This window comes from Salvelinus alpinus, chromosome 9, assembly GCF_045679555.1.
Source record: "Salvelinus alpinus chromosome 9, SLU_Salpinus.1, whole genome shotgun sequence".
Lineage (NCBI taxonomy): Eukaryota > Metazoa > Chordata > Actinopteri > Salmoniformes > Salmonidae > Salvelinus > Salvelinus alpinus.
In genome coordinates this window covers 67,158,261-67,169,037 of record NC_092094.1, presented here as the reverse complement: position 1 = coordinate 67,169,037, position 10,777 = coordinate 67,158,261, and the positions used below count along the sequence as shown (strand labels likewise).

The 10,777-nt window shown below is 40.7% G+C and overlaps 1 long non-coding RNA gene across 1 annotated transcript; it reads left to right on the top strand.

Annotated features, from left to right (window-relative positions):
- Positions 1–1,499: 1,499 nt before the first annotated feature.
- Positions 1,500–3,121, top strand: LOC139584065 (uncharacterized). The gene is made up of 2 exons (XR_011676685.1): positions 1,500–1,980; positions 2,678–3,121. It is a non-coding gene; the product is annotated as an uncharacterized lncRNA (long non-coding RNA).
- Positions 3,122–10,777: the final 7,656 nt, after the last annotated feature.

Genomic DNA, 10,777 nt, shown 5'->3' with positions numbered 1-10,777 from the left:
CACAAACAAACAGTGTGAACAGCCTACCTTAATATGGTTCTCAATCAGAGGACACGTAAAACACCTGCCCCCTAATTGAGAACCATATCAGGCAACACATTGCACCCAACATAACATGGTCCCGTGTGGCTCAGTTGGTAGAGCATGGCGCTTGCAACGCCAGGGTTGTGGGTTCATTCCCCACGGGGGGACCAGGATGAATATGTATGAACTTTCCAATTTGTAAGTCGCTCTGGATAAGAGCGTCTGCTAAATGACTTAAATGTAAATGTAAATAGAAACACAAAACATGGAATGCCCACCCCAACTCACGCCCTGACCAACTAAACACATACAAAAACAAGAGAAAACAGGTCAGGAACGTGACACTGTTGAAAGCGATGGAAGGAATGAAGCAACAACGGAGAGAGAAAGAGGTAGACTAACATTATGGGAATTATTATGAAAGGTAGGCTATATATTGGTAAGTCTATTAATTATACAAATATGTCATTATATTTCAAAATTAAAATTTGATAGCCTATGCTTGTAACTTTGTAGGGGGCATGTGCTGCACCATAATTGCATGTTCTCTGCTGCATTATCATAGTTTGAACGATGTGTGTAATTCCAGTCTATCATACAGCATAATACATTACAGTAATACAGTTCACGCTCAAAAATATTAGCCAACTGAAGCTAGTTTCATTTATTTATCCAAGAGACCATATAGCTAGCTACATCTATAAGCTTTTATGTTTTTCTGTCATGCATAACGTGCAGTAGCCTATATCATATATGTATTGGATAATGGCACAATCATTTGGGCTTTTTTGGGTTTGAGCTCATTAAATGTCATTAATGTAGAGCTCATAATATATGGCTCATCATGCATCAGGTTTGACATTTTCATGCTGATCAAAGCGCTAATCAAATCCAGACGTATGGATATGCTTTATAATGCCTTTGAAAGATATTTCTGGGTTTCGCGGGAAATGCCGGGTTACCCGGGAGAAAAGTTATTTATTCTCAGGATAGAACATTTATAAAATCCCGGGAGAATATTCAACACACATGTAGGTATGCTTGTAACTGATAGTATATTACATTCAGTAACATCTATGTGATTGAATAAATATGGTTATGAATGTCAGCATGTTCCCTTTATTTAAAACACATTATTCTGCCAGTATCTATTTGCAAAATTGAGGGTCACTAGAGTCTTGAATATTCATAGTACTGACTTCAGAAGTAAGACCAAGGACACGGATGTGTGAAACACAGTGTGTGACTTCCGGATGTTGTGGGATTCTCGATGTTTTCAGAACATTGGTACTGTGAGATTAGGATATCATGGCCTGACGAGAGAAAGCAATTGTAGTAGTAGAGCAAAAGATTATGATTTTCATGACTGTTTGATTTTTACCTCATGAGATCCATAGGGGATGGTAGTGTTAAGGCGTCCGAATGCTTCCCATCCGAAACAGTTTGGAACAGTTTGTGTATATATTATGATAACGTTTTGGTATTCGGCAAGTTTTTTGGGGGCTGTTCGTGCACACAAAGTTCAGTAGCTGAAGTCTACTCCCCTCCGTTGGGGATTGGGCAACTGCAGGGGTGACGTAAGTTTCTTCTTCTCGATTCACTCCGAAACTCAGTGTGGATTCAACATGGCAAACGACAACAACAACTTCGAGCATCGCTTGACCGAAGTACAGAAATACCGGCACCTCTAAGATTCTAGCCATGTATAATATAAAAAAACAGCATGTAAAGGCCAATTCATGGAGGGCGATTTCAGAGAGGCTGGGTTCCGACCCAATCACTTGTTTGAAAAAGTGGGGTAATGTTCGCGGCAAGTTCGTCAATGCAAAAAAAGGAACGAGGGGCTGCAGTGGAGATGCTGGTGGAAAGGCTACTTCAGAAATGTTGCTGCAGCTTCCCTGGCTTGATAGGCATGGGAAGACGGAAAGCAACATGCCATCTTCACCAGAGAATGAGGTATGTTGTAATTTCCTTTGTAGTCAAGGAATTTGTTTTTGCTAACAATAGCTGGCCAGCTATAGCAGAATACTCGTGCAAAGAAAGCAAGCCAACCAACTAAAATAAAGATCTTTACAACTTTTTGATCAAACATCATTTTGTCAAACTCATTAGCTTCCCACATTGGTAACACCAAAGTCAAAGTGTCACGAATGTGTGGAGACGGACCAAGGCTCAGCGTGATTGGAGTTCCACATCTTTATTAAGTGAAACTTAAAACAAACCAAGAAAAAAACAACGACCGTGCATTACTGAGGTGCTACGTGCACTTTCTCAAAAACAATATCCCACAAAGCAGGTTGGAACAGGGAACCCTTAAGTATGATCTCCAATTAGAGACAACGAACATCAGCTGCATCTAATTGGGAACCATACCGCCGAGCACCAACATAGAAATATATAACCTAGAACACCCCCTAGTCACGCCTTGACCTACTACACCATAGAGAACCAAGGGCTCTCTATGGTCAGGGCGTGACACAAAGTTTGGTTGCATGGTCCAGCTAACTGAAATGTTGCAAATGTTTGAGCAGAGTTGAGTAGCTAGGCCAGGCCCACTCAACTCAAATGTTTGCAACATTGTATTCTATTGTAGTCTCGGTCAATGATTTTGGATATGTGTACTAAATAGCCCTCTACTTTTTAATTTTTCAAGGCACAAACGCCAGTGAATGGGGACAGCACCAGGTTATCTGCTCCCCAGCACTGCCGGTTCACCGGCCCCCAGCACATCTCCCGCACTGAGCTGCAGTGAAGAATGGGGAACCATCTCCATGCAGAACTTGGGAAACTCTATCCTGGGCCCACCTCCAAGACCTACTTCATTAGGTTGCCACAGAGCAGAAGCAGTAGTAGCAACAGGGGAGAAGGGAGAAAAGAGCTGCAGACTCATAACCAACGTTCTCTAGTAATTGTAATAAGAATACATTTTACCCTAGGAGACCCATTACAGGTGGAAACTAATAAAGCTCTATTCGCACGTATGACTAGTATTACTTGAGAACGTTGGTTATTCATTACCCCAAAATGTCCGTTAATCCAATCTGCCACCTGTAATAATTTGTTTTCTTTTTCAATAAAATGTAATGTTATGATGGAAGCCTGGAGTTTTTTTTTCTAGGTCTGAAGATATTTCAACAAGTCCAGGCGATAACAGGCTACACTGAACTTGGGCTTGGTTCCCAAGTTTTTAAACCATCTTTGGTATAATAACCTCCCCCAATAAAATGAATCCTGTCTGAATAGGACTTTAGACTACATTTTACCCCAGGAGACCCATTACGGGTGGTACAGTAGCTGTAATAAGACTACATTCTATCCTAGGAGACCCATTGCAGGTGGTAACTGTAGATGACAAGGTAGTGGGAGCGAAGGACTTTCAGTGACGCTCTATACGCCGTATAATATGTAGCTTTGTCCAAGTCGTGAACTTAGCGTATGATTCGTGCTCTGTTTACATCAGGGCAGGTATTCCCAGACTGGGGTACGGGGTATGCGCAATGCGGTCGGGGGTACGCCAAATAAAAATATGATTCACATTTTCTAACAGTCCATTTATATTTTCCAAAGGGGCTATACATTTGGGTGAGGTTTTTGTTCTTGCCTGAGTAGCCTCGTTTCACTGCCAAAAATGAAATTAAACCAACTAGTGTTCAGCAAAATAACAACACAATGTCAAATACAGGTAGCATAGTCAAATAATTAACATCCAATCACATTAACCGTTTCACTATCGGTCTGTATGCAGCCAAATGTAGCTGCTGCTCATTCCGTTTGAGAGAATTGATAAATGGTTAAAAAAAGTAAGGCCTGCGTCCATAGAGACACATACCAGCTCGACTGGTAGTACTGCTACTACCAGCAGTAATACACCTGCACATGTCGATGACACGAGTTGTTCTGCTTCCACGAGCACATCCAATGTTAGCATCAGTAATTCTACATGTGTTGTTAGCCCAGCTAGCATGGACACTGACAGTTGTGAATATGATGCAACTGAAGAGCTACTGCCCCTTTACTTGGGAAAGCACTGAACAACAGACGGGGACGTTGGACCATCGCAGCGGTGCAAATATGATGAGAACTAAATCGATTTGGGGTTCACTTATATTGTGTCTTTCCCCAGCCACAGTGTGTTATGTGCAAAAGTACTATCTCACAACTCAATGAAACCTTCACTCTTAAGCGGACATTTAGAAACAAAACATGACAATTAGAAAAATAAGCCACAGGAGTTTTTGAGCAAGAATTAAGATTTAAGATTTAATTAAGTAAGACATGTATAAAAGCAACAGATACCATTAATAAGAAGGAGCTATAAGCGTCTTATATGGTGAGCTACTGAGTGGCTAGGACAGGCAAGCCCCATACTATTGTGGAGGTCTTAATTCTTCCTGCTGCCGCGGATATGGCTGGGACAATGCTGGGGGACAAGGCTATACAGCAATGCCTTCATCAAACAACAGTGTTTCACGACGCATCAGTGACATGGCAGGAGATGTTTAAAAAAAGTACTGCTTCGCATACAAGCCAGTGAATTCTATGCGTTACAGCTGGATGAGGCAACAGACGTGGCGGGCCTGGCACAGCTCCTGGAATATGTCCGTTACATTTATGGGGGGTCAATTAAGGAAGACATCCTCTTCTGTAAACCACTGTAAACCAGGACAATAGGAGAGGATATTTTTAAAGTACTGGACAGCTTTGTGAGATCGAATGGACTTTGGTGGTCAAGATGTGTTGGTATCTGTACTGATGGCGCAAAAGCCATGACAGGGAGACATAGTAGAGTGGTAACACGTGTGCAAGCAGTTTCTCCCGACGCCACTTGGGTACACTGCAGCATCCACCGAGAGGCTCTTGCTGCCAAGGGAATGCCTGACAGCTTGAACGACGTTTTGCACACTACAGTGAAAATTGTTAATTTTGTTAAGGCCCCTGAACTCTCGTGTATTTTCTGCATTCTGAAATGATATGGGCAGCGACCATGTAACACTTTTACAACATACAGAACTGCGCTGGTTATCAAGCAGCAAAGTATTGACATGTTTTTTTTAATTGAGAGACGAGCTTAAAGTGTTCTTTACTGACATTCATTTTCACTTGTCTGACCGCTTGCATGATGACGAGTTTCTCACACGACTGGCCTATCTGGGTGATGTTTTTTCTCGCCTGAATGATCAGGACAAATTTGAGGCTATGATTAAGAAGTTGGAGATCTTCTCTGTCTGCATTGCCAAGGACCTTCCTCCATGCCCTGCCTCCAGTCCACGTACCGATATCTGAACAAGAGAGCCTCATCAAAATTGCAACAAGTGGTTCTGTGAAAACTGAATTTAATCAGAAGCCACTGCCAGATTTCTGTATTGGGCTGCACTCATAGTATCATGCCTTGGCAAATCGCGCTTTTAAGACACTGATGCCCTTTGCAACCACGTACCTATGTGAGAGTGGATTCTTGGCCCTCACTAGCATGAAAACTAAATACAGGCACAGACTGTGTATGGAAAATGATTTAATAACCTGTTATGGCTGCAAGGGAAATTATTGAGTAGCCAGAAAAAAGGTGCCCATTACAAACGGCCTCGTACTCAATTCTTGCTCGTACAATATGCATATTATTATTACTATTGGATAGAAAACAATCTCTAGTTTCTAAAACCGTTTGAATTATTTCTCTGAGTGAAACAGAAGTCATTTGGCAGCACTTTCCCTGACCAGGAAGTAGAATGTCAGAAATCTATGCTCTGTTCAACGTTCTGCCTATACATGGTCATGATACGTAGGAGCCTACGTACACTTCATACGCCTTCCTCTGGGTGTCAAGAGGATGTGAGAGAAGAAATTTTGTGTTTATCTTGGTCTGAGGTGGAATAAAAGCTATTTCTTTGACGTGACCGTCCACTTCCGGTACTCTGAAGCGCGCGACTTGGAAGTGAGATTGCCTTCTGTTTTGCTGCCGTTATGGACGACAACTATCTCCGGCTCGGATTTTATTTGATACATGTGACCATATCATCGTAATGTATGTTTTTTCAATATAGTTTAATCAGATTATTTGAATTTTTTCGGGAGTTTTGCCGTGTTTCGTTCTCTGACTTTGTTCACGTTGGAGAGATCCGTGCCACTCGGCTAGTGCCCATGCTAAATGAAGAGGGAAAGTTGCCATTCTGAATCCAAACAACGACTCATCTGGACAAAGGACACCTTGATCAACATTCTGATGAAAGATCAGCAAAAGTAAGACCCAATTTATGATGTTATTTCATATATCTGTCGTGCATGTGAACTGGTCGTGGGCGCCCAAGTGTTTCTGGCTATTGTGGCTATGCTAATATAGCGCTACATTTTGTTTTCGCTGTAAAACATTTAATAAATCGGAAATATTGTCTGGAATCACAAGATGCCTGTCTTTCAGTTGCTGCACACTATGTATTTTTCAGAAATGTTTTATGATGAGTAATTAGGTATTTGACGTTGGTGTCTGTAAATGTTATGGCTGCTTTCGGTGCAATTTCTGATTGTAGCTGAAATATAATTTATGATTTATTTATGATTTATACCTGAAATATGCACATTTTTCTAAAAAAACATATGCTATACAATAAATATGTTATCAGACTGTCATCTTATGAAGTTGTTTCTTGGTTAGTGGCTATATATATCTTTATTTGGTCGAATTTGTGATAGCTACTGATGGAGTAAAAAACTGGTGGAGTAAAAAAAGTGGTGTCTTTTGCTAACGTGGTTAGCTAATAGATTTACATATTTTGTCTTCCCTGTAAAACATTTAAAAAATCGGACATGTTGGCTTGATTCACAAGATGTGTACCTTTCATATGCTGTATTGGACTTGTTAATGTGTGAAAGTTAAATATAAAAAAAAAAAAAAGATTTTGAATTTCGAGCCCTGCACTTGAGCTGGCTGTTGTCATAAGTGTACCGACATCGGGCTTGCAGCCCAAAGGACTGAGACTCTCTCCAATACACCCCAACATTGCACAGTTATGTGCATCCTTTCAAGCACACCCTTCTCATTAACCTGTGGTGAATAATTCACAATTTTCGATTAACAAATAGTTTTATATGTAAGATGGTTCAATAAAGAGCAAAATTATTGATTATTATTATATTATTATTTGTGCCCTGAGCTCTTTGTCACTTCCCACGAGCCGGGTTGTGAAGACAACTCACACTCATTCTTAAGTTTAATAAATCTATCATATAGTGTGTGTGTGGCAGGCTTACAATGATGGCAAAAAACAACACTTGAGAGTGTGCTGACCCTGGTGCTAGAGGCAGATGGAGGTTGAATGTTTGAAGGGGTACGGGACTATAAAAAGTTTGGGAACCACTGCATCAGGGGAACATAGCATAAACTGTATGTGGCTCTGTTCACATCAGGGGAACTGAGTAGTAAAATGTCTTATTTTAAATGTATGTAATTCTGTCCTTGAGCTGTTATTGTCTATAAATGTTCTGTATTTTGTAATGTTTTGCGTGGACGCCAGGGATCCTTAATAAAATACTAAATATGTAGCCTACCTACACAGCAGTTCTTATCTAGACATATACAGGTAAAGCAAGCCCCCATGAATCACTGTGGTGCATACCCAGAGAATAGAACACAATCGTATGGCAGATGCATACTGGAGGAAATAAAGGTAAACAATGTTCCACCAATTCGGTGCCTTTTGAGAAGTGTAACTTGGTCCCAAAAATGTTTTGATTTCACCTAATTTTAACATTCTGTCATAAAGAGCACATATTCAACTTCATAAAAAACGAGTTTTCCCATCTCAAGAGGTTACATAAAAAAAATACTTTAGTAAGTGCCAAATAAAGTATCTGGGTTGACCGTAACAGGGTTGGCCGTAACAGGGTTGGCCGTAACAGGATTGACTGTAACCCACAAATCTTGTGACAGTGTAACGAACGTCGTCGGGAGAAGGAGAAGAGGACCAAGGTGCAGCATGGTAAGTGTTCATATTTTTTTATAAAATAAACTGAACACTGAACAAAAACAAAAGACGACAAACGAACAGTTCTGCAAGGTGACGACAACCACTAAACAGAAAATAATCACCCACAACTCAGTGGGAAAACAGGCTACCTAAATATGGTTCTCAATCAGAGACAACGATAGACAGCTGCCTGTGATTGAGAACCACACACGGCCAAACACAAAGAAATAGACAACATAGAACACTAGACATAGAATGCCCACCCAAACTCACGCCCTGACCAACCAAAATGGAGACATAAAAAGGATCTCTACGGTCAGGGCGTGACAGACAGGGGAAATGGAAGCTTGTTGTGACCAACATGGTGTGGCAATTGAATGCAAGCTACACAAAACAACAACAACAACAAATTGTAAAATCATTTCTAGCCTGTCTATCTATGGGTTGACTTGTTATTCTCGACCCGCTCAGCTTTCCACCGCAAAACACCAGAACATTTCCAAAAATAGCAGAACCAGCTCACCTGCTTTTACACTATTATCTGACTATTAGATGTTAAATGTTTCTTTTAAAGAAAAAAATCTTTAAAAGCCCAGTGCGGTCAACTGGGCTCTTTGAAAATAAGTTTCAGCCTGTTTTGGTGTGATGGAGTTAAATTAGGTAATTGATCAATAAGAAAAATAGTTCCAAACATCTCTGCCAATAACAGTTAATTTTCAGTTTTCCCCTCCCCACTCGGACCACTTCAGACAGTCCTAGCTAAATTCTTGCTTGAGAAAAAGCTTATTTTTTTCTTTTTCTTTTTACAATTTTCAAAGAAAATAATCACAGTAAGGTACTTAATTGTTACCCAGAAATGATTTAAGTTCACGTAACAGGGTTGAACTTAAGTAGGGACAGATGTACACTACCGTTCAAAAGTTTGGGGTCACTAAGAAATGTCCTTGTTTTTGAAAGAAAAGCAAATTCTGTCCATTTAAATAACATAACATTGGTCAGAAATACTGTGTAGACATTGTTAATGTTGTAAATGACTATTGTAGCTGGAACCATCAGATTTTTTATGGAATATCTACATAGGCGTACAGAGGCAACCATCACTCCTGTGTTGCAATGGCACGTTGTGTTAGCTAATCCAAGTTTATCATTTTCAAAGGCTAATTGATCATTAGAAAACCCTTTTGCAATTATGTTAGCACAGCTGAAAACTGTTGTTCTGTTTAAAGAAGCAATAAAACTGGCCTTCTTTAGACTAGTTGAGATTTGGAGATTCAGCATTTGTAGGTTCGATTACAGGCTCAAAATGGCCTGAAACAAAGAACATTCTTCTGAAACTCGTCAGTCTATTCTGGTTCTGAGAAATAAAGGCTATTCCATGCGAGCAATTGACAATAAACTGAACATCTCATACAACACTGTGTACTACTCCCTTTACAGAACAGCTCAAACTGGCTCTAACCAGAATAAAAAAAGGAGTGGGAGGCCACGGGTTGCAACTGAGCAAGAGGACAAGAACATTGGAGTGAATAGTTTGAGAAACATACGCCTCACAAGTCCTCAACTGCAGCTTAATTAAATAGTACCCACAAAACCCCAGTCTCAACGTCAACAGTGAAGAGGCGACTCCGGGATGCTGGCGTTCTAGGCAGAGGTGAAAAGAAAAAGCCATATCTCAGACTGACCAATAAAAATAAAATAATAAGATGGGCAAAAGAACAGACACTGGACAGAGAGACACTGGACAGAGGAACTCTGCCTAGAAGACTAGCATCCCGGAGTCGCCTCTTCACTGTTGACGTTGAGACGGGTGTTTCAATTCACTATAAAACCTTACAAAATACAACAAATTATGGGGCAAAAATAAGTAGGCCTAAAACATTTTATTTTAAATAACTAAAAAATACCAAAAAAATAAGAGTAGGCTAGATGACAATGTAGTGCCATAAAACAAGTTCACAAACAAATTGTCCAAGAATGTGGTTAGTGTTCTGGTCTCAGAGTTATTGAAATGTTTGAAATTGAGAAGTAACATGAAGTGTCCAAGTAGCCTAGGTGCTCATTTTTCTCAGACGGAATTTGGAGTATTCACAACTTGAAAGTGTAGGCAACGCTCTTTAGGTAAGACTCCAGACGTCCAGTACTTCTGAACCCATGACTTCTCATCCTTCTGTGTTTCTTGTAGTAGCGGGGTATTTGCCATAGCGGTGGAATGCCAGCAAGTTGCTGCTCCATTCTCATTTCACCTCTTTGCTGCTGTCATTGTGTCATGACTGTCCTCTGAGGAGCAGAATGGGTCAGATCAGCTTGGCGGTGGATGACAGTAACCAGGCCTCTCTCGCCCACAGAGGGGGAGAGGGACTGCTGGATGGTTGACAGTTCACACCCTGTTGTTAATTACAGCAGAAGGGACTCTCTCTCCCCCTCCAGCATGAACAAAAGGAATGTCTTTGTTAACAGGCTTTTCCCGCCAAAACTCTAACATGTTCAAAAGTGAATACTGGAACAATATTTCTAACATAAGAATGTGGGGAATGGTCAGAGATGATCTATAGCAAACTAATGTCATATTGGTTTTTATTTTGTGATGTCTTTAAAACTGATATGAAGGAAAAACTGTAACTTGGAAAGTATATCCCCTTTATCTGTCAAGTTTCCATTCAATACGTTGGTGCAGCAGGTAGACTAGTGGTTAGAGCGTTGGGCCAGTAACCGAAAGGCTGGTGGATCGACTCCCCGAGCTGGCAAGGTAAAAATCTGTCGTTCTGTCCCTGAACAAGGCAGTTAACCCGCTG